This window comes from Centruroides vittatus, unplaced genomic scaffold, assembly GCF_030686945.1.
Source record: "Centruroides vittatus isolate TY-2023 unplaced genomic scaffold, ASM3068694v2 contig_387, whole genome shotgun sequence".
NCBI lineage: Eukaryota > Metazoa > Arthropoda > Arachnida > Scorpiones > Buthidae > Centruroides > Centruroides vittatus.
Window position 1 is genome coordinate 137,148 of NW_027122203.1, and position 24,885 is coordinate 162,032.

Here is a 24,885-nt window from a genome sequence, read left to right on the forward strand (position 1 = left end):
AATGGAAAAAATTCTCGAGTTTACCCATGGATGAAAATAACATCAGACGTTTTAAAAACTTTGTTAACTGGGAAATTATAAGCCAAAAAACTGATTTAAGTCGAGACTTCATTTCTGAATTTGCAGATAGTTTAAACTGGGAATTAATATGGAAAAATTATATATTCACTACTACATTCATCAAAAAACATATTAAACATGCAAACTGGAATTTAATTTCTGAACATCAAGTATTAGATGAAGAATTCATGGATAATTTTTCAAAATATCTTAATTGGGATAAAATAGCAAAATTTCAGCTTCTTTCTGATAATTTTGTTAAGAAATATATTGATAAATTAAATATGAGAATAGTTTTAAAATATCAACGATTAAAAACAGATACACTGAGGGAATTAAAAGATTATCTCCACTGGGATTTAGTTTCTCGCTATCAAATACTGAACGAAGATTTCATTCACGATTTCAAATATCATCTTTTCTGGTGTTACATTATAAAATATCAGAAACTAGATCATAAATATATTGCCGAAAATTCTCATAGTTTGTTAGTCTATATACTTCAAGATATTAGCAACATCGTTGATGACATAATGGATCGGTTAAATAAATTCGATGAAGAAGAAGAAAATCTGTAATATTATATTAGATTTTTTAAAAATAAAAAAATTATTAAATCTTAAAAAGAGTCAATTGTAAAAACTTACATCTTAAAAAAGAGCAGAGAATTTTACTTCTGTTCTTCTTACAAGGGCATCTGACCACATCGGTAAAGAAATCGCTTCAAGTTTGAATAGAACAAAGAAACAGAGTTCACCCCTCACGTTTTGTTAAAAATACTAATCATATGTTTTTAAATTATTACAAATACTAATACTAGATTGTATATTATCTACAGATTAAATATATATCACAATAACTTACAATATTTCCCAACTTTGTGACAAAAAATAATTCTCAGTATTCAAATCCAGCACCTGTCTACTATTACACAAAGAAAAGCAACAGGTTTACACAACTTAGTTCAGGGTACAAACTCTATGACTGAAAAGGCTAGTATAATTTTTTAAAAAAAGAGTCAATTGTATTATCTAGAAATATATTCTGATATTTCTAACATCATTAGTAAAAACTTACGTCTTAAAAAAAGAGCGGAGGATTTTACTTCTGTTCTTCTTACAAGGGCATCTGAGCACATCGGTAAAGAAATCGCTTCAAGTTTGAATAGAACAAAGAAACAAAGTTCACCCCTCACGTTTTGTTAAAAATACTAATCATATGTTTTTAAATTATTACAAATACTAATACTAGATCGTATATTATCTACAGATTAAATATATATCACAATAACTTACATTATTTCCCAACTTTGTGACAAAAAATAATTCTCAGTATTCAAATCCAGCACCTGTCTACTAACACACACAGACAAAGAAAAGCAACAGGTTTACACAACTTAGTTCAGGGTACAAACTCTATGACAGAGGGTGCTAGTATATTTTATTTATTTATTTATTTTTTTTTTTAAATAATTCGATTTTATCATTACTTTACATTAAATTCTAACAAATTAAATTTTATTAATGGAGGGAGACGATTTTTAATCTCTACAATAGTTATTTCACAAAATGAAGTGTACAATAGAGGGTGCTAGTGTGTATATAGAAAAAATAGTTATTTTTGATAAAAATTTTTTAAATTTCTCATCAGAAGAGGTGTTTGTTCACAGATAAGTTAATAAAAAAATTAAAATGTATAATAATTTTTAAATTATGGGACTTAGAAGTCCCGTCAGGCTTTACACCGCATTAGGACTTACAAGTCCTTTTTTGTTTAATATAAAGAACTTTTTTCAGAGAAATTGACAGATTAAATTCATAATTACGTATTTGATAATTTTTACAATATAATAACGTTAAAATGAACTGCAATTTGACTTCAGAGTGTAATCCTCTTTATTTTTATAACCCAGTTTGTATCATTCATTTACATTAAAATCTATATTAATTTAATTTTATACCCCAGTTTGCATCGAATCTATACTACTTAGAATTTTCTGTAAAAAAATTTATATAATTATTATATTTTGCATATGGCATGCTAACTATATTATAATGCAGAAATTCTTATCTATGTTTAAACATTTTAACAAACTAATAAAAATAATTTTTTGTTTTACAAAGAGTTATCATTAAACATTCTGTATAAACCTGTTTCATATCACGATGCAAAAATTTATCGTGTATATTATAACGAAACTTTTATATAAACGAGATTTAAATACGTTTATCACATAGCCGCATATTAACACAATAAGTAAGATTTATGTACGTAAATGAAAATATAAAATCGTTTATTTTAAATAATAAAAACAGATAAAACGTACTCCCTGTCAAAAGAGTGTCCAAAAAAAACAAAGATGTCTGCCATTACCATGTTAGTCACGTGAGAAGCAATGCCAACAATAAGTAAAATAAATATTAGAAATAGACCATGTTTTCGCCATCTGAAAGTAAATCTGAAAGTAAAAAATATACGAATGTTATCAGTAAAATAATAAGAATTTAATAAAATATTTTCAATTTATCTATAGTTTGTTTGTATGAAAAAATCAGCTCAGCTAAAAAGATCGACATAATTGCGTATTTCTTAGAGATATATTAAGAAGAACCCTACAAGATAATTAATATTATCTCTGAAAAAAAAAATTGTCAACTTCCAAAAAGACGAACTGTTTTAGATATAGTATTTCTAATACGAGATATACTGAAACAGTACTATGGCCAGCTATACAAGAAACAAATAATATAATTAATATTCCCTTACTGACCTTTATTATTTTATTATATATTTTGTCAACGTAGACATTATGTTGTCTCTTCCGCCATTGTAATACTCTAATCACTACTACAAACTTTAACCTTTATACTCGATGCTAATTAGTTTGTGGCTACTGCACACAAGATAAATTGAAATAAACGAAGTCATTTCTTATTTTAATTACTTTGCAAATAGTTTTTGTAAATACCGTTTAATTAAATAAATAATAATATCAGTAAATAACCGTGTAAATAATTTATCACTTTACCTGTCACACACGAATAACAATGGTACTGTAATAATCGTTAATTGCATCAAATCACTCATAAACCATAAATGACTCAAACTCTACAATTTCAAAAATATATAGATTAAAATTATAATAAAAATTCTCATTCAGATGAAAATTGGAAAATTTACGTTATATGGATAATTCATATAAATCTGAATATGAATTGCATATTTCCACCAATGCCGTAATGCAAATTCAGCTTCTCGTTTAACCGCTTCCCAATGTGGACCATCGATCAGAAGAGGTAAAATAATCACCGTGGCCAGAACACAAAGAACTGGTAGAGTTAACCTGAAAAATGTTCTGAATGTTACATTACTTAAACTTTTTTTTTATGAAAGAGTGATTTAATTTACTTTACCTGATCACTCTGTTTGTCATTAATTGCACGTATTGCATTTTTGAATTTGCTTTTTGTTTTCCTGTATAAAATGTTAGTAATCCACTAAAAAAAAATTAAAAGAGATCACTTTATGAGCTATTTTAATATATAAAAATTGATAACATCATACTTTAAATTTACTCCGAAATTTACTACTACACTTAGAAATATTTATATTACGTCATTGTATTTGCACGAACATAAATTGTTACAAAACAGTAAAGATAGGTGTTTATAATTAAAGAATCGTTATTGAAAGCTTTCTACAAAGATAATTAGCTGTTAAAATGAAACCAATTTCAGTAGGGTGACATTTCAGTACATAGTTGATTCAAGACTTCTCATTTCTAATCTTTCTATGTTTGGTCTCGGCTTTCAATTATCTAACTTCGTTCTCGGAATTAAGGGAGAACATATACAGCCAGCCAGACGACAGGCGAAATTTATAAGTCTACGATTTTGTCAATCCATAAACTGTAAACGGCTGATTCTAATTAATTGTATGTGATGGTTTGGATCTTGGAATAAAAACCGTATTGAGTGAATCACTCTCTATTGAATGATCGTTTTGCGAAAATAGTCGGTTGTAGTGCTATAGTGTTACTTTTTCGATTCGCGTTTTTTATCACGACATGTAATGTACCAAATGACTGATTTGTATTAAATTTAATGGAAATAAAGTTGCTAAATATTTAAACACACTAAATTTAAAAACATTCTTGAAACAGACAATACACAAATGTGTCCTTTTTCGCACACAATTGAACAAATTAACAATTCCATGGCAAAGTCAAATTTTCATTTGAGAGACTTTTTCCTATCCATTTAAAAAATCTTAAAATTTTTCCTTTGGCAACAACACAAGTGAATAATAATAAATGCATTTGATAAAATTATATTTTTAAAATTTTCTTAAATTTTTGTTTAAACTTATTTGTTCCAGCAACTATTATATCAAAAGCTAAATACTTCTTTACCGAGCGTTTAATATGAATGCTATAATTACGATCAGCTTCTATTTCATTTCAGACATAAATTAAGCACAACTGTTAAAATTTAAATAAAATTGCATATACCTAAATTGGCAAAATTATCTTCTTTTTTTAAAATTAAACACGTTTGCTTGTATCTTACCTAATTAAGAAAAAACTTTCAGCAAATACAAATGAATTAGATACAATTTCTATTGGTATTTGATTCCACAGTCCTGATAAATTCGAATATTTTTCTGCAATAAAATTTATAATAATATTTAAAAATTATTTATATATTTACGTTAAGTTTATATTTCAACACTATACAGGACACATGAAACCTCAATTTGATTAACAATGTTACCTAAATGAAATTACATATGAAGAACCACAAAGTGAAAGTTGAAGATTGATAATACATGAAAGAATATATAAAATTAATAATTCGATACTTTTTTAATTTTGAAGCTAAACAACATTAAAGATAAAGAAAATAAATAAATAATAAATCCATTTCTAATACCGCATACTGCTATTCGAAAATAGCCCTCTCAGCTAAATACTATCGAATTATAAATAAAATTATCTGCAGTAGTAAGATTTATTTATTATTCAAAATTAGTGGCGACTTAATAATCAGCATCTGAAGATAAGAGATTTTAGATATGCCAATGTTTATAGTTGGGAATTTGTGTCATTAATTCTCAAAACTCAAATAGACATAGTATAATGAAATTACGGAAATTCTTCACTAATAAAGAAGTTGTATTACAACAATTTTGTTTAACAATAATTTATTCAATTAATGATCGAAATGTTTTTATAAATAGGCAAACCGAAACTATCGAATTTAGCAAATATATTGTGACATTTGTTGAGACATTATGTAGCAACACTATGAATGGGTAAAGATTTGTTTTGTTTTGTTTATGTGTGTGTACGGTAATGAGACACGTAGATGATTTGCAAAGGGATAATGCCTTCAAGGACAACTTTCTACGGTAAAGTAACTCCTATTAAGTGTTATGAATATGAAAACTCAAAAACACCCACGTGGCTGAGTGGATAGAACCACTGAACACTGGACAAGTAATTTCACTAAACCTCGCTGCTACTAGTGGACTACTTAGTAAAGTTAATAATAAATGTATCATCAAATTGTCAATCTTATTCATTTCTAAGAATAAACTGAAGTCTGTTTATAGACAACGTTAAGAGAAAATTATCATAAAATATAATTCTAATATTTGCAAGACACTTCTTTAGTGAATTTTCATTTCGAGAGTTAGAAAAATAATAACGTATTGCTTATAAGAAAACATAATTACCGCAAACGGTTTGCATTATTTCAAAAAATGTTATGACGTGACCAAACATAATACAGTATAGTACTAAAACTTTGATTCCACTTAGCGCTTTTGTCTTCTCGTAAATGGTGCTGGAAAACAGTTTACTTACAGTGGTGAGTGCGGATATCGAAACGACAATGTCAGATACTTTTCCTATAAATTTGAATTGTTAAATTATTAAATAATAATAAAAAGTATATAAATTATTTGTTTAGTAAGCTTAAAAAATAAACTTCTATATATTTCCTGACAAAATATAGCAACTCACTTACCATTTACCATTGTTTTGCTAACTATTTGTGATTTCAGCAAAGTATCAACGGTCGTAGCTATAATTACGCAAATCGATAAAGTGCTAAACACTGTTCTAAAATAAAAATAAATTACTTGTGAAGAGTTTAGTTTAATTTTTGTACATTTATCTAAAAAATAAGATATTATTTTCCAATAACAGTTAAAGTGTAGTAAATGTAAAAGGACTGATTACGACTAAAGAATTAATGGGTTGTAGTCATATACAGAATCATAATTAAAGTAATTATATTAGACAATATTAAGTACTCATTTTCATTCTAATTTTCTTAAATCATTTCCACCATTTAAATGATTTAAATTTAATGAAAGATGTAGAAGCAGTATTTATATATTAAATATAAAATAAAACGTATTATCAAATATTCCTGAACCGAAATAATATTTTAAAAAATTAATTAAACTGTTTGAGTTGATTTTAACGGCTTGATACCGAACGCTTAACAACAATTACTGATGTTCTGTATGTCATGTAAATTTACAGCATACGTAATATCGCGTTTTGACGATTTTCGATTAAATATGTACACGAATTTATGATTTAACCTGAAGAAACCTTCTGGTTAAAGTTTATCGATGACACAAAACGCTTTTGATAAAGCTTCAATAAAAATAAGGACAGAATCTAAAAAGTACGAAAGGTTTAAAAACGACCGCAGTTAATAATCTGTAAATTAATTGCAATTTTATCTAATCTAATTAAATTTTAAGTTTGGTTAATGTAGTATTTGATAGTATACTATTAATTCTATGTTATATTAAAGTATTAGTTTATTACATTTATCGTAAATTATGTTAATTTTAATTTTAGTAAATTTTTCCAACGGTTCTTTTTTATCCAACTATTGAGTCGACAGTGCTGCCATTTTAAGTACGTTTTTAACATGTACGTATATTCTACATGTAGGTATGTTCTTTCATATACATTCGGTTTGTTAGAATATATAATTAGTTTATTTAATTAATCGGTAGATATTAATAATATATAAATCGATGAATTTTAGCAATATTACAACTTTTTTTAAAAAAATTTACTTTTATTAGATTCATTTATATATTTTAATTAATATGTTTTCATTTTAGAGTATTATTAAGTTTTAGTTTTAAAGTTATATTCATTTGTTTGGATTTTCCTTTGTCCTTTTAAACCGGTTATTTAAACGGTGACGTCAGACTAGGGTGACGTAGCGGAAGTGTGGTGTCACGTGACTAGGGTACTGTCTTATTTCGTTTATAAAGCTTTTATATTCTTTAAAAAAATAAATTATTTGAAACATTTCTAACAAGCGAATAATTTATGATATGTTTGTATTAAAGTATATCAAAAACCTTTTTATTTATATTATTTTCGATGCATATGTTGTTTTAATATAGATACTTTAAACATGGAATTGGCTCTATAATATTAATTATGTTTTATTGTTATTTTATATGAATGTTAGCAAATTCCTTAATAAAAATATATTTTATTTACGATTTTTCGATATAAGTTTAAATAATTTAAAATATATGCGATAGATGGCGGCACATATATAAAATAGAAATGACTATGGATATTTATAAATTATTTATTTTAAACGAAAGATGGCGCTGTGTATTTTTATGAAGAAAGTTCAAAATGAAAAGATTATTTTGGTGGAACATATAGATATTTTATTAATTAAAATATTTTTTAACAGAATAAAATTTAGAGATAAATTAAGCGAAAGATTAGATTTATATTATTTAAAATTTTCCATTGGATCAGAGCCTGATCATCGAATAGACAAATGAGGCAAATGTCTAAGGCCCGGTGTTTTGAAGGGCCCGGTCGAACTGTTTACTGTATTTTGAAAAAATTTGTAAATAACAGTGGCGTGCCGTGACATTTGACGATAGGGAAGCTGTGTTTCTGTAAGAAGCCGACTTTCAGGGGCAATAAACTAATTGCGCGTCAGGGCCCGTTCGTATTCGTTTGTTCGATAAGCCAGTAAAAACCGTATACTTCTTTAAATGTATTTTTAATAGATTATCTGACGTACTTAATAAATAAAAAAGTTCAATATAATTACCTCCGTTATTAGATTCAATAAATTCCCTACGCCCTCTAAATGCCAATTCTCGCTTTGAGAAAAAACATATAACATCTATTAATTTAGATATATGTATTAATCGTAATTATCTTGTTATAATTTTCAATATTTATTTTATATTGTCTACCAATGTTAAATTCTATTCCTCTTTGATTTCCAAATTGCTTCAATTTTACGAAAGAATTGTCATTCGTCATAAATTTTATCGTCAAAATGTCGAAATTTTTTGTTGACGTATTTATATTTAATTTAGGCATTGGTCTTTGTCTTTTAATAATGTTTTCTTTTTCATTATATGGTCTCGAGCCAAAACTTTTTTAAAATAAATTTTTTAATCACTAACCACGATATAAGGGCTAAAATTAAAATTATAAAAAAAAACTTACTTGGTAAAACAAAATGTGTGACGAATATACATACCTAGTACAAAAAATTCTTCAATTGTATGAATATACTTTTAAAGAAACTTATAATTAAATATAACTTTGTGAAGAAACGTACATAAAAATAACAAAATATTCTTTACTTTTTAAATCTTAAATCAATCCACTTAGTGAAATACTGTAGCTCCCTACGAGTGGCTAATGAATGGAATCAGAGACAGTCCAGGTAGGTGTGTCCGTGCCAAATCTCGAGGGTGCCGATACCGGTCAATGTCAAATGCCTCTTTTGTTCGCGTCACTAGTATATATCAAAGGACGCGACGGGGTTGTTGTAGATTTTAAACGTTTCTCACCATAGCTGTAAAAATCTAAATATGTTAAACTTAACAGATTGTCCATCGTTCGTTTTCTAACTAATTCGTTTTAGGACCAAGTGTTCACGGAAATTTCCAAAATTTACAACTTTTCGGTCACTCTCGTTGAACTGCAGAAATTTCTGTCTTTATTACATCTAATATTACGAAGAGATCAGACCCCACTGTACTCGGCAAGAGATTGGTTCGGTTAAGCTTCTGTTTAAGTAAAATTTCGGCTCTTTCATCGGGGTTTTATTTATGTTTCTAATTCCCTAATCGCTTAATTATTTAACTACTTCTTAAATAGAAATAAGTCGAAACCGGTTACTTTGTACTCGAATATCTGTAGTCTTGGGAAAGAAGTGGAAAGAAATTTTTATGACAACCGATACATAAATCGTAAATTTAAGGAAAATAAATTCTAGAGCTTTTTTTGTACCATTGTACGTCTCATTCATTAAATTTGGTTGTAAATGATGCAGCCAAAGTAACAGTTAATTTTTTATCACTGTACTAGAATTGTACACGTTTTTTCTGCATCCCCTTACAGATGGGACATACTAAATCGTAATATCACCGGTTTAACATTGAAATCCGTAAGTAATATAAGATGGGAGAGCAGAATAAACGCGGAATAAATGTATCAAATATTTTAATGGATTTTTTTAAAACTCCTGTCAACTATACAGAACTATCATAAAAACATGCCAGTAAATTCCTATCAGTTGGGTTAAGTTATAAATCTAGTCTAGGTTGAGCAACCGTTTTTATAACATGGGCCGGAATAAATTTTACGTTTTTTCCGCGGGCCGTAGTAGTCAATTGACGCCTTCTTGTGACTCGTAATTTTTTTAGTCTGCAAATATGAAATAAATAAATAAAAAGTTAATTACTACATTTATTTCTCTTATCGTTTTCGAAAATTACAAAGAATTGGAAAAATAACTATTAATTAGTTATTTTTCAAATTTAATAATCTATTAAAGATCTCGCGGGCCGGATAGAAACTTTTCGCCAGCCGTAGCTGGCCCGCGGGTTGCCCGCCGTTGATCTAGTCTGCTCGTGATTCACATAATCGGGCGAGGGTGGCCGAATATCTAGCAGGCGGCTAACAGCCCACAACCGCTCCGGGATATAAAGTCGCGTACTCTTTACGCGTGTGTCGCTTCTACCAGCTAAACCGTGACGTTGGTGCTCTGTAAAGCGCATGCGCCAATGCCTATAATCTGGCTGCTTGGAAGTTGACAGGCAGGTGGCTAACAGCCCACAACCGCTCCGGGATATAAAGTAGGACTCTTTATGCGTGTGTCGCTTCTACCAGCTAAACCGGGTGAGGTTGGTGCTCTGTAAACCGCATGTGACAATGCCTATATAATCTAGCTGATTGGAAACTGACCCGGTTTCGACACTCCTTCCGCCACCGAATCATTCGAATATACAATAGCAATCTTATCGTTTTTTTTCACATGTAGTATAGAAATTTGTAAAAGATACATAATGCAGTTATAATAAAATATTAATTTTAATTAATGCAAAGTACGTTAAAATACGAAAATTTATATTTTATAAAATACAAGAGAAGGTCATTGGAAGGTGGAATCGGCGCTTCCATCGCTTCCAATGACGGCACGCCACTGGTAAATAAGATAGTTTACTTTTCTGTTGGACAACTGTATATAATAAACAAATAAATAAAAACATATTGCTTTTTATATCGTTATTATGAATTCTAAAATCTAAAGAAAATATGTTCTTATGTTTCTTCTTATTGAAAGTAATTCTTCCGATAATTTCGAATTTTTTTATAGCGATAAGAATAATATTAACTATACGTATTCTAACATCCTGCGAAATATTGTTAAACTAGCTGCCCGGGACGCCCCCTAGTGGGCATTTATAAATAATAAATTCCTATTGCAAATAAAAATAATAATATACTGAATTATACTAAATAAAAGCTGAAAATCATCGCTGGGGTGACCTTGTGGACGATTTTGGCAATGTCTGTAAATCTAGTAGCAGCAGAGTCATTCTGTAACAATAATATTTATATTGTTAATTTAAATAGTAGCTAGGAGCGCCCCTAGTATTGAACAGTGTGAAGTTCGTTGCAAGTGTGAATTTTGAATTCTTTACTTTTCTACTGTAAAGCAAGTTGAGGTTCAGAGGTAGGTCATTTACCATTATTATAATACAGTAGACAACCGTATAACACGGTAGATACGTTCCGTGTTATATGAATTCCGTGTTGTACGAGTCACTTAGATTTTACAAATTTATGAGCCGGGCACTCGTGCAGTTTAGTGGGTACGGCTGTTTGAAAGGTTTTCTTCCATAAAATTAATCGATTCTAGACTAATTTGACTCGAACATTTCCAAACCACGTATAATTTTTTGGAAATAATCCATATAAACTATTTTATAAACAAAAAATTGTAGGAATACTTACCGAGTGCGCACCGTTTGAACACGCCCATGCTTAAGCTTGTTTTCGTCGCGGAGCGGCTCATCGAACGGCGGACGCGTGTTTCCCGATAAGTTATTCTGCGAAAAATTCACTGAACTTTGGAGACGTCATTAATAGAAATTTAATTTTTATGACTGTTGAATAATAAATGTTTTTTAGTAGGTCCGCCGCTTGTTTAAACTCAACGGTTTGTACAATGCCCACTATTGGTCCAGATTCGACCAATCCTGTTGAGACAGGAGTCGGCCATGACAATCTGACTCATTCTTTTACCGTGTTATACTGGTACGAGCCTCTTTTAGCGTGTTATACGAATCCGTCTTATATGAACCCGTGTTATAGGGGGTCTACTGTAATTTTATAATTTTTATTATTTGAGCTTGTTAAATTATAAATTTTAATATATTAGAGAAAATGAATTATCATCACGCTTCGGGTTCTGAGAAAAGAAAGTGTAAGAAGAAGTTGGAGGAAGAAGCAAATAAACATAGAAACGCTCTGCTAAAATATTTTATTCATACAAAAGTAGACAATATCAATGTGGAAGTTGAGCCTGAAGAAAAGGACGTTGGTGAATATTCTGGAAACAGTGAAAATCAAGAAGTACAAATAGAAAAGATAGAAAACAATGAAAATATAATTGAAGTAGTTGAAATGAAAAATATAGAAGCCAAAAACATACCAGAGGTTGAGAAGAAAAACGAAAATGCAATTAATGAAGTAGAAATACAAAATATAGAAGGTAGATCAAATACCGTTAATGATATTTTAGTTTTTGACAATTTGGACATTTCATTATGGCCTTTAAATTTAACAACAGACATGCAACATTATTTGCTTAAAAATAAACCATCGTCAAATATTTCTCTTGTACACACCGCTAAAAAAGTAGTGACAGAAGGTGGAAAAACTGTAACTCGGACATTAAAGAAAAATATTTTTACTCGTAACAAGGCAAACGGTGAAAAAATTGAGCGAGAATGGTTAGTGTATAGCCCAAGAAGTAAAGCAATTTACTGCTATGTTTGCAAGATATTTGCGATCAAAAGAACCGTTTTTACAGAAGGCTTCTCGGACTGGAAAAATGTAAGTGTAAGAGTAAAAAAACATGAACGTTCTACTGATCATAGGCATTCTATTGAAATTTTGATAGGAAGAAATTCAGTTGAGGGACGTGTAGATACTATAGTTGAAAAAAGGTATTTAGAAAAAAAAAATACTGGAGAAAAGTACTGCTGCGGGTGGTAGCAACAATAAAATTTTTAGCTAAAAATTCTCTGGCATTTCGTGGCTCTAATGAACTTTTTTCTGAATGTCAAAGCGGGAATTACATTGGAGCTCTAGAATATTTGGCAGAATTTGATGAGTTTTTAGCATCGCATATAAAACAATATGGATCAGCTGGAAAAGGCAACGTGAGTTATCTTTCTTCGACTATTTGTGATGAATTTATTGAAATATTGAACAAGAAAATGTTAGAAACATTTGTGACAGAAGTTAAAGCTGCCAAATATTTTTCTATAATAATTGACTCTACTCCTGATATAACACATGTAGACCAATTAACTTTTATATTGCGCTATTTATTAGAAGATGGAACCCCAATCGAGAAATTTTTTGGATTTATTCCCATTTATTCTCACTCGGGGGAATCATTAGAAAATGAACTTTTACAGAATATTGCAAAATTAGGACTTGATATTAGCAATTGTAAAGGACAAAGCTACGATAATGCAGCAAATATGTCCGGCAAATACAATGGGCTCCAAAACCGCATTAAAAGACATAGTGAAACAGCCCATTACGTTCCTTGTGCTTCGCATTCATTAAATCTAGTAATAAATAGTGCTAGTGAATCATGCTTGCAGGCAATAACATATTTTAATTTACTGGAAATCATTTATACCTTTTTTTCGGCTTCTACGTATAGGTGGAACATTTTAGAAAAAGCTTTTGCCACAAATAATAAACATTTCACAGTAAAAAAGTTATGTATTACGAGATGGTCTTGTAGAGCTGATGCAGTTAAGGCAATTCGCTTTGGGTTCGACCAAATAAAAAGGGCTCTTCTTGAAATATCTTTAGAGGAATCTCAGAAATGTTCTGTTAAAGAAGAATCACGAAAAATAGCAAACAAAATGAATACTTTAGAATTCATTTTGTTAACAGTTATTTGGGATAAAATTCTTTCCAGAATAAATGCAAGCAGTCAATCCTTACAAAATCCTACTTTGCCACTATCTTTTGCAGTAAATATTTTTGACAATTTATATGATTACGTTAATAGTTTAAGAAGTTCATTTCTGGAAATAGAAGCAGAGGCATTAAGCACGTCAGAAATAAAAGTGTATTGTGATTTTGGAATAAGGTCCCAAAAAAGAAAACGTTTCTTTGATGATGCTTATAATGATGAGGGAAATGTAAGTTTTTGTCAGAGCCAAGAAATGTTTAAGCGAAATTGTTTCTACGTAATTTGTGATAAAATATCTCTTGAATTAAAAGTTAGAAGCAAAAGTTACAAAGATATTGATGAAATTTTTAAAACTCTTCATACAAACATAGCTGACGACAGGACGTATCAATTAATACCGCATTGCTAAAAAAATGGTACAGTGGCGACATTGATACTGAAGAATTGGACGAGGAATTGTTGCAATTTAAATTAATTTGCAAAAGCCAAAATTTAACGTTGCCATCTGATATGCTGCAATTTATAAAGAGCACAAAAATAGTGTCAACATTTCCAAATACAGAGATATTATTACGAATATATTTAACCTTGCCTATATCAAATGCATCTGGTGAAAGGTCATTCTCAGTATTAAAACGTGTAAAAAATTATTTACGAAACTCACTGAATGAATCAAAATTAAATTCTTTAGCTGTTTTATACATCGAACAAAATGCTTTGGATAATATTAATTATGATGAAATAATTGATAATTTTGCTGAATTAAAGACTAGAAAACAGAATTTTTAAATAAAGTTTATTTAAACAGTAATACCTCGGTTTTTGTTGACTTCGGTTATCGTCGATTTTTTCGCGAAAAATTTCTGTTTTCGTCGATTGCCTCGGATTTCGTCAGCGTGCTCAAGTGACCTCGCTGCTAATTTTGCGAATACAAAGGGCGACCCACGCGTTTTCCGGCGCAGTGTGGCGTTATTTCTCGTGTGAATATTACCCCGCGACGGCCCACCATTGGCCAACGGTTCCGTCTGCTGAACACTGGGAGTTCAGTCATGGGTTCGCGCTTTGCCAGGGCGGGCTGGCCACGTGAAGTTTTCCGGGTTTTCTCCACGTCTGTAACGCCTGAATAGGGGCCAGTAACCCTTAAACGGAATTCCCGGAAGGCATTATTTCCTCGATAAGATCATCATAAGCGCATACAACTACTATTACATGACAATTACGTCACACTTTACTACAGGGCGATGTAGGCTAGAAGCTCGTGTCCAACTAGCTTCTACAAGATAAGACCACGCGTGTCTAGCCGAACAATTCCATTGCTTTTATCTTTATGCTAATTATCTTATCTTTAATCTTAATGCTTTTATACAATAACAATATTACCTTAACATATCAATTGTTTAATTTAACCTTTTTTGTTAATATTTAAATAATATAATATTTTACCCATGAGAGGTAAATTGAATAATGAAAAAAATAATTTAAATAAAAGCCAAGATAGTTTAAAAAAGTAAGTATATAAATACAGTGATACCTCGGTTTTCGTCGATAATCCGTCAGAAAACAATCGGCGAAATTCGAAACCAATGAAAACCGAGGCAATTATTTCCATATGAATCAATGTAAATCCAATTAATTCGTTCTAGACACTCCAAAATACATACCAAAAACATATTTTATAAAGAATTAATATAGCGTTAAATACTAAAAGCAATAAGAAATTAATATAAAAGACTAATTAGCATAAAGATAACTTTTGTTAGACATTTAATAAAATAAATTTCAATTTTTTTAAATTTATAAACAAACTGTTCAAACTTTTCTAGAAAACTAAAATTTTTTGCTGTATATTAAATACTTTTTATTAATAAAAATTTTAATATTTGTTTTAGTTTTTCACATTACAGTAGTACCTCAGAATACGAAATTAATCCGTTCCTAAACTATCATGAAAATGTCATAAGGTGAATCATTTTTCCTCATATGATTACATGTAAAACCAAATAATCCGTTCCAACACGAAAAAAACACTCAAATTAATGCTAAGTAGTACATTGAAAAAATAACTTTAGTAAAGAAAACACTGAAAAATGCGTTTTGTAGTTGTAAATGTATAAATAACCATAATGGAATAACGATTGATGAAAAAAAAAATGTAGCTTTATTTGCACTTTACCTTTGAGAATAGACGACGATGGAGGTGTAAACTGGTGGCGGAAAAGAGGGAGAAGGGAAATGATACTAAAACTTAACTTACATAACATAATGTATCAATAACTAAAAATAACTTAACACTAATTTTTTTTAATATTTTCTGTTTTATATATTTTTTAAATTTTTTATTCACCTCTTTTTGCTTTCTTTCCTTCACTAGATAGAGGTCGCTTGGTAAAATATCTATCCAAAGAGGTTTGGCTTTGCCTACTTTTTAAAATGTTTCTAGAATGACTTAGGCAAATGTCATTAAACTGAGCAGCAATGCGGCCAGTGTGAACCTTTTCGGGATGTTTCTTTTCAATAAAATCAGTCACAGTCACAATCAGAAAGAACACGTGATCATGACAGTGGCGCTGCGAACTAATGTAACGTCGTATGGTGAGCTTTTGTTCGTACCGTGGAGCAAAAATATGTTCGAATTTCATGTCGTATACTGAAAATTTCGTATGCTGAAGCGTTCGTATGTGAGGTATTACTGTATTTAGTTTTGTTTTATATTTTTTGTGTGCATTATTTCTTGTGGGAGAGGGAGGGGGCCCGGTAGGAAAAAATGTCTTAGGCCCCAAAGTGGGTTAATCCGGCCCTGGAGGGTACCGTTGAACTCGTCGCACCCTTTGAGTTCAGATATATACTAAAAGTCTCGAAATTCCATGGGGAGTAATCAGTACAATTTCCATCTACTGAACATGATTTAGAGCACCATCTCGTGTCTCTATGTTCTTTAAGTGTTAAATTACAACATTACTAAATGTAATTTTTAGTAATGTTGTAATTTTTTACCATCTTCGGGTAGAAGAAGCAAAAAATTGAACAATTTCTGGATTATTCCAAAAAAATAAAACCATCTCCACGGTAATGCTTGCTGCGTCAGCTCCAATTAAATTAAGCGAATGCACGGCACAAGGAACAAATTTGGAAAGATCGTTTAATCGTGCTATTTGCACTTGCAAGCCATTATATCAATATATGCAGGTCATGTTTGCTCCGTTACTGTATCCTTGTCCTCTTATGTTTTTAAAATCTAAACCATCATTTTTTTACCTTATCCAAAACTTCAATTGCAAGTTCTTGTCCCGTTTTACATTTTGATAGTACAAAATCAGAAAACCTCTCTTCAATAGTTACCATTTCATTGTCAATTTTGACATATCTGATAATCTGGCATACTTGTTCTTTATGAGATATATCAGGAGTACTATCAATTATTATGCTAAAATATTTTGCTGTCTTTATATATTATTTATAATTTTGTTTCGAACTTTAGATGCTAGTAAAGAAATGAATTCATTTTGGATTTTTGGACTTAAATACGATACTTGGCCTTTTGTTCTTTCATTAACAGTGCAATGCACATGCAATGTAAACACCAAACCTATCGTAACAATATAGATAAATACGTGCGGTCGTATTTACTGCAAAGAAATTCTCGGAAGTAAACTATTGTTAATAAAATATCATATTCATATTTATATATTTTAATTTGTTAAAAATTATAACAAAAAAAGGACCAAAGATGCGTTGGAAAAAATTGAACCAAAGGGGACTTAGGAGAGAAGAAGCTTTTGATAGGGAAAAATGGAAGAAACGCATTAGCGTAGGAAACGCTGACCCCATATAAACATGGAAAAAGGCAAGGATAAAGAAGGAAAGAATTTATATATTTCAATAACAATAAAAATGACAGCTTAATTTTGAAATATATGTTCGTAGAAATTATAGATCATAAATACTATATAAATATAAAAGTTTTTTTTGTTATTAATTTCGTATACATATTATTCTGAAACTTCCTCGTTGGCGCTTTTATAACACTATGCAATGAAAAAAGGAATGTATAATATTTGTTCTAATAAGATGAAAAATAGAATCAGCAATGCAAATATATTCGTTTCGCGGTTTATCGCGTGAAGTTATTTGAAATGAAAATTCAATTTCTTGTCTCATTGTATTGATATTATGAAAAGTTACTAGACAGAATTTTTTGTAACATCATTACATCAAACTTCATTTTTGTGTACGCAGCTCTCTCTTTTCATTAACCTTAATACTTCTAAAAGTGGTTTATCTCAAAAATTTATTATTTCAAATAAAAAGTATATTAAACACTTATTATTATTGGGAAACTTCGTCTAATACATTGAACGAACGTATTCAACCCACTGAAGAAGCCATCATCAGGTTATTGATGTTACATGAACTTACACAATCGTTCTTTTACAATTGTTCTTTTACAATTGTTCTTATCTAAACACACAGCAATTTAAATTCAAAGTTCTTCGAACATCATGTTAAATTAAAATGTACAAAATACAAAAAAATCCAATTAGACCATTAAATACCGAAATTGAACTAATCAAAATAAATATAAAAAAATAAAATAAATACGAATATAAATATAATAACATAGGATTTTTTTACCGACTGTGTCTTTCGTTAAACTGTGAGTTCTTTTTGATTACATACATCCAAGCTGAAGGTAAAATTGTGGCATCTTCATAGTTGAAACATTTTTCAGACAGGCTAGATTTATATATTTCGCAAAAATTTTCAAATTTATTAAAATTCATTTACAATGTTTTTAAGTTATATATTATTATTTATATTTACTACATTTATTCTGCTCGGATCCGCATACACTGTGTTTTACATCTTATTATATAAACTTTTCTAATGTATACAATTTATTTGATATAACAGCAGAAACGTTTTCGAAAAATGAATGGGTTAGAACTGGTATGGATCTGCTTCAATTTGTTACCAAGATCTCCTCTGAATAATTGTTGCTGTATTAAATTCTCTGATAGACGACTCTATCACCTCCCAATGCTTATTTTTAAACAATTTTAAAACAAGAAAATTCAGGACATTTTCAGAAAAAAAAACAAAAACAAAAACACAAAAAATCGTAGATGCGATAAGAGTGAGACTCGTTGCCTAAGTGAACATAATTCACTAAGACAACAAAAGATAATATTTAGTCTCGCAATTCGTATACATAATTTATAAAAACTGATTTGTTAATATCAGAATTTCAAGAGAATTTCTCGCATTTAAGCATAAATATAGACAAAATTGCTTGTGTACGCCTTTCACTAATTATTATGTAATTAAGAAATTGATTTTAACGAAGTCAACATTGTGGAAGGTAAACATTTAAAAATCTCTGACGAATTATATGTTTAAAACTGTACAAATATGCAACATTCAAGATTTATGAAAAAAGAAAAAGTTTTGAAGACTTTTAAACATCCTTTCTCAATCACTAAAACACAATCAACATTGGAAGAGATGACCTTTTTCAGCGGGCTGTTCCCTTGCGGATATATTAATGTGAATCATTTTAAAGTTCCGTGACGTCGAATATCTCCAAAATTTTCACTGTAAAAAAGCGTTTAGAAGACTTCTAGGAAATGACCTATGATCCCCGTCATAGGCGAAAACTCGAATCACGTAACCCGAGACAGATACATAAATCTAAAAAAGCATTTGGCATTTTTTTTGCGTTTGTTCAATATTGTATATTTTCACCTATTTTAATTATCACATGCGGTTATCATAATATACACACGAAGAAAGTAACTGAGCGATTTTAAGTATTGATTACGCTGGTGGTTTCGAATATTAAACAAAAACTTTAGGAAGGTTGAGCAAATCTGTTCAAATAGGCTTGGACTCCACGTAACTTCTAGAAAAGATCCGAAAACGCCGCAACTTCCGCTTTTCGTTGGAGAGAATTTCATTTCAAAGCAAATATTCGCTAACGAGTTCTGCAAGTTTTCCGGCAAGCAAGTTTTAATTATGTGTGGCGGCTTCTGATATGAGATTTTATATTAAAAATATTTTGTCTTTTTATAATAATTTTTAATATAAAAAGATTTAGTTTCTAGGGTAGAAATGAGTGTTATTAAAAAAAACTAAATGCTAATTGTTTGACGAAATTAGTGATATGACACGTATCCCTTCTATCCATACGTTTCTAAATTCAACGGATGACTCCACGTTAATTTTCCGTTGAGTCTCTCCGTTTAACAATCTGACGTCACGTTTCGTAGAAAAAAACGCTTTCGTTCAGAGGTCGCTTTTCAAGATGGCTGACTTAACTAACGAGAAGGTGGCGGTTATGACTGTTTTGACACGTACATGATTTTTCCACTTCCTTCAATAACATTTCTGCCGAACGATTTGGCACTGGAACAAGAAAACATTCTTTTGGCTCTCGATATAGTCCACCAAACACCCATTGTTGGGATAAAAGACGACAGACATTATACTTTCGTGTGTACATCGTTTCGTCGATTTCAACAATCTTGTCAACATTGCCTATCTTCCCGTCCCAACGACTAATTACAGAATGGGCGCAGACCTTCATGTAAATGTTCCAATCAATGGTTGTAGAAAAATCAAGTCCTGCTTGCATTTTACAAAGTTCCAACGAAGAAAATTTCGACGAACAAATGTATATAAAACGCAAAGCATCAAGGAAGGATATGCGGGAACCAAAAAACCAGTTATCTGTCCGAATTTCCATTTTCTGTCGATACGTCCTGATGTGGCACCTCATTTCGGACCTTCTATTTCACAGAAATATAAACTCGTTGGATGCTTATTATTGCAAAAACGTTCAAAATGTAAAGTTCTATTTTTCTGAAACACACTTATAGCTCCACGTTCGTCGTTCGGTAAATCCCAAAAGGTATATTCCATTTTCAAAACTTTATAATGAACGTGATAATGAAATACACAAACGAGCACCACGAGTAACTTGCTCATCTACTTTGCATAATCGCACGAGCGAGTCTTGACGTCAAATCAACTAATTTGCATCAATGATTACAGATAAAGCGTAAAGGGAACGACATAAAAACGTAGTAAAAATAAATTATACATGCAATAAAATAATAAAAATATCCACACTCCACGATTTATAACGATATAACAAAATTTCGCCCGTTCTGTTAAAAAACCACATGAAAATGCTAATTGTTTTGTAGAGTATAAGGCGAAGATGACACACGGTTGATATCAATAATCATCCTTTTTGCTGTTTTTCCATTTTTATAACTTAAACAGTAATTTTTCTATTTTTTTAGAGTTTAATTTACTAGTCCAATGTTATTTCGATAATTTCATTCAAAAATGCGATTTTGATCGCAATTTCCGACTGGCATCCTCTTTACCCATAAGTACCGTAGTGTCCTGAAGAAAGAACTGGACCTGGTCGAACAGGACTAAGAGAAACATCACTACAAACAGTTGTGTTGATGTCACTATAGTTGTTAGGCAATCAGGAGTCGTTTCGTGGCGTCGCGGACAGATTTGGAATAAGCAGAAGACGTGTCTATAGATAATTTGTATATTTTATTAAAACTGTCTCTTCGCTAAGGTCTAAAATTATTGTTTGGCCTAAAGGCGAAAAAGCTAAAAGTACCATAAGGAACTTTGAGACCTTACGAGATATAAGCTTTCCGGATGTAATTGGATGCATAGATGGAGCCCATATATCAATATCAGCCCCAAAAGCATCAAAAGATGCATATTTTAATAGAAAGCAATATACATCCATCATTCTCCAAGCCGTATGTGACTCTAAATTATTGTTTACGGATGTGTTTGCATGGTGGCCAGGATCTTCTCACGATTGCGGAGTTTGCAGCAACTCACCACTGTGTGAAGCCCTGAAAAAAACCGTCATATGATTCCGGAAGGGCCCATCTCCTTGGAGATGAATCTTATCCACTTTCTTTAAATATGATGGTAACTTATAAAAACAATGGTCATTTGACAAGGAAAGAAAAACGTTTTAATCAAATTTTAAGTTCGAGCAGGGTCGTCATTGAACAAGCGTTTGGACAATTATTTGGGCGATTTAGAAGACTAAACCACTTGTTTATGTGTCGAGTTGATCGAATTCCCAAGTTATTGTAACACCTGTATTCTACATAATTTATGTATATTAGAAAATGATAAATTTTTAGATGTGTTTGATAATGTTTCTGCATCATAGAATACAACTCTCCCCAGAAATTTTTCTCAATGACCAGAAGTGAATATCAGTAAAAAAAAGAGAGAACACATTGCTAGTAGATCATTTTTACTGGCAAATTGTTAATGTAATTTAGCAAACAAATTTCTCTTGTGTATTAGAATTGTTATATGTAATTAACATGTAGGTTTCTGTAAAGTAAAAAAAAGTAAATAAATAAAAAGTACACGGCCGGCGTTATTTACATTTAATAAATATAAATACGACTATACAAAGATAAAACTTTACTTTTGTCATTCCTTGTTGCCGTTTACGTGATAATATAAATGTGGCATTAACACCAGATGACGCTTTTACCTGATTTTACATTTTTTCTGCGGAGGCAGTAGCCTCAAAGGAAAGGTTGTCTCCGAGATTTAGTGAATCGTCTAAGGACTGCTGATGGCGTGAACGGCGAGAAGAAAAGACAAAAGCAAAGTTTTATCTTTGTATAATCGTATTTATATTTTTATATATTTATTAAAGGTTTCTGTAAGGTAATCCAATGTAATAAAAGTAAAACTTATTCTTATATAATAAAAATAAAGGTAATGAAATTGTAATCTTTGTCTACTTGCCCTAAATTTGTCAAACAAATAAACACTACATTAATAAAATATTTATTAGTATACATAATCTTTATTTTCTTATGAATTATGTGATTTACAAATATTACAATATAAATCTTTTAGATTATATAAAACATTTATTTTATATCAACTATGTTTATCTCTATACTGGCTGAAATCTATTGAATCTACAGAAAAGTGTTTTATCAGAAGATACTGTCCATGAGCCTATGCAATGTTGGTAAAACACAATTCATCTTATATTTAATGCACCAACTTAAAAATATACATACAATACCAAGAACCTGTAATAATAACTAAGAAATTAAATATGCTGAAACCTCCCTAAAACTTTCATCTAAAGTTTATTTCTAGATAATCCACAAATTAAGAAGAATAAAGCATTTCAGTTATTTTTTCAATATTTCTAATAATTTCTTCATAACTTTGAGTTTCTCTTCTTCGATCTTTTGGAACTCCTTCCAACGTCTCTCTTCTCTTTATTCTTTTTCTTTCTTTTTTTTCTTATTTTAAACATGTTTCTTAAACCATGCTGTAGGTTCTTCTTTTGACAGTTTTGGTGTTTTTAAATGTGCAGTATCACCTCGGTCATTAGAGGATGACGGAGAATTGTGACAAGAAGTAGTTGCAATAGTAGAGTTTTCAGAAGAATTCGATGTGTCAATAGGTGAAGGTTGTTGGGAGTAGACAAGGCTGAAAAGAAAAGACAATAGTGTTTCTGCAGGAGGAGATATATTGGTTTTATAACCATATTTTTTATCTTGATCCAAGTACAATAAATGTAGTAAATATAAATAACGAAATATCACTTGTAAACACTGTGAAACATTTACAAAACTTTAATAAATTTGATAATTTAAAAAGTAATAAACAAAAGTATGTAGAGTGTAATGGAAATTAGGAAAAAGAAATAAAATATGTCAAAAAGTGTTTCTGAGAGGCATTTTGGTAGGAAACTGGCCCTAACTAGGTATTAAACATGCGAAGAGAAACCCGGATGTCGGGGTGGAATTGTGTAAACACGATTCCCGCCCTTCCCTTTTTGCGCTGATAACGATCATCGTTCCAAGAAGACGGTGGAGGGAGGGACTGACGAAATGTGAACGGGAAAACACCGGGTGGTCATCCGACACGTGGCCGACATGTGTGTAGGGAAAAGGTCGAGGCGAGAAGAGGGGATTGGACGCTCAAGTGTGGGAAAAAGAAGAGAGGGACGCAGGTGGTGTAGTGAGTTCGTCTTGTTACAGGATTCGAGGAGTTCGCCCACGTTACTCCATCCAGACGGTTGGCGAGAGAAGTTTCGAAGATTGTTTGGACCCGAGCGGAGCCTTCAAGCAACGGAATATTCGCAAGGTGTCTTCCCGACAGACCTGCAACGGTGTTTCCCAACAGGACACACAGAACTTCATCAGATGTTATTGGCGCTCCGGGTCGGTTTCCAATAGTGAACACATCATACGACTTTGTGAACTTTACTGGCGCAGTCACAACAGGATTGGAAAAGACTCTCTTCGGGAAGACTGAGCTGCGACGCAAGACAACACAGAAAGCGAACCCAGGAACAGATACAGCACCGCCGGCAATCAGAGACCCAGGTACACCATTTTACTCTCTTTCGCACAGAGATGCCGAAACGCGGAAAATCGCGGGGATTTAGGGCAAGGGATAGGGACGACGATGAGCCGGGGACGTCGGGTGTTCATAACGGAAACCGACAGGAAGATGGGTCGCGAGGTGAAGGCAGTCCGACCATGGAACATGGGCCAAACGTGATGAAAGACTGCTCTAGGGATGAACTCGAAGGGCTTAGGCTGCAGATCAAACTCGAAAAGATCAAGCAGGAAACGGCGAGAATCGAGTTAGAACGGAATAGACAACGTAACGAGGCCCGACACTCTGAGAACAGTGCAGTCAAGGAAAATTTTGACGACTATGCACGGAGAGTAAAAGGGGCCCTTCCCAAAATGCCGGAAAGAGAGGAGGCAGTGCCATCGTGGTTTTGTACGGTCGAAATAGTTCTGGAGACCTACGAGGTACCGGAAGAATTGCGGGGGCAAATAGTTCCGAGCGTGCTATCAGAAAGATGCAAAGCGGCGCTAACAAGATTGTCGGTAGATCAAGTCAGGCACTACCTCTCTTTAAAGCAATTCATTCTTGAAGAGTTGAGGCTTTCCCCTGCAGAATATTTAAAGGGATTAAGGTGGGCCGAACGGTATGTGGGGGAAACGTGGCCCCAGTTTGCATCGTGTCTGTAGGACCTGTATAAATACTATATAGATAGTAGGGAGGTTAAGACTAGGGAAGAACTTATCGAGTTAACGGTGGCAGACCATTTAAAGTCAGTCTTACTCCACGATGCGAGGAAGTACGTAACCTTGCAAGAGGGGAAGGGATGGAGCAAGCCCGCGGAATTAGCGAAGTTTATCGAGGAGTTTGCGGAAAGCATCGGGCGGTAATCTGG

At 31.5% G+C, this 24,885-nt stretch overlaps 2 long non-coding RNA genes across 2 annotated transcripts; both read right to left on the reverse strand.

Annotated features, from left to right (window-relative positions):
* Positions 1 to 192: 192 nt before the first annotated feature.
* LOC136975750 (uncharacterized) lies at positions 193 to 986 on the reverse strand. The gene is made up of 3 exons (XR_010880822.1): positions 925 to 986; positions 708 to 781; positions 193 to 632 (listed from the first exon to the last, which is right to left on the reverse strand). It is a non-coding gene; the product is annotated as an uncharacterized lncRNA (long non-coding RNA).
* LOC136975751 (uncharacterized) lies at positions 981 to 1,474 on the reverse strand. Its single transcript, XR_010880823.1, has 3 exons — positions 1,356 to 1,474; positions 1,138 to 1,212; positions 981 to 1,053 (listed from the first exon to the last, which is right to left on the reverse strand). It is a non-coding gene; the product is annotated as an uncharacterized lncRNA (long non-coding RNA).
* Positions 1,475 to 24,885: the final 23,411 nt, after the last annotated feature.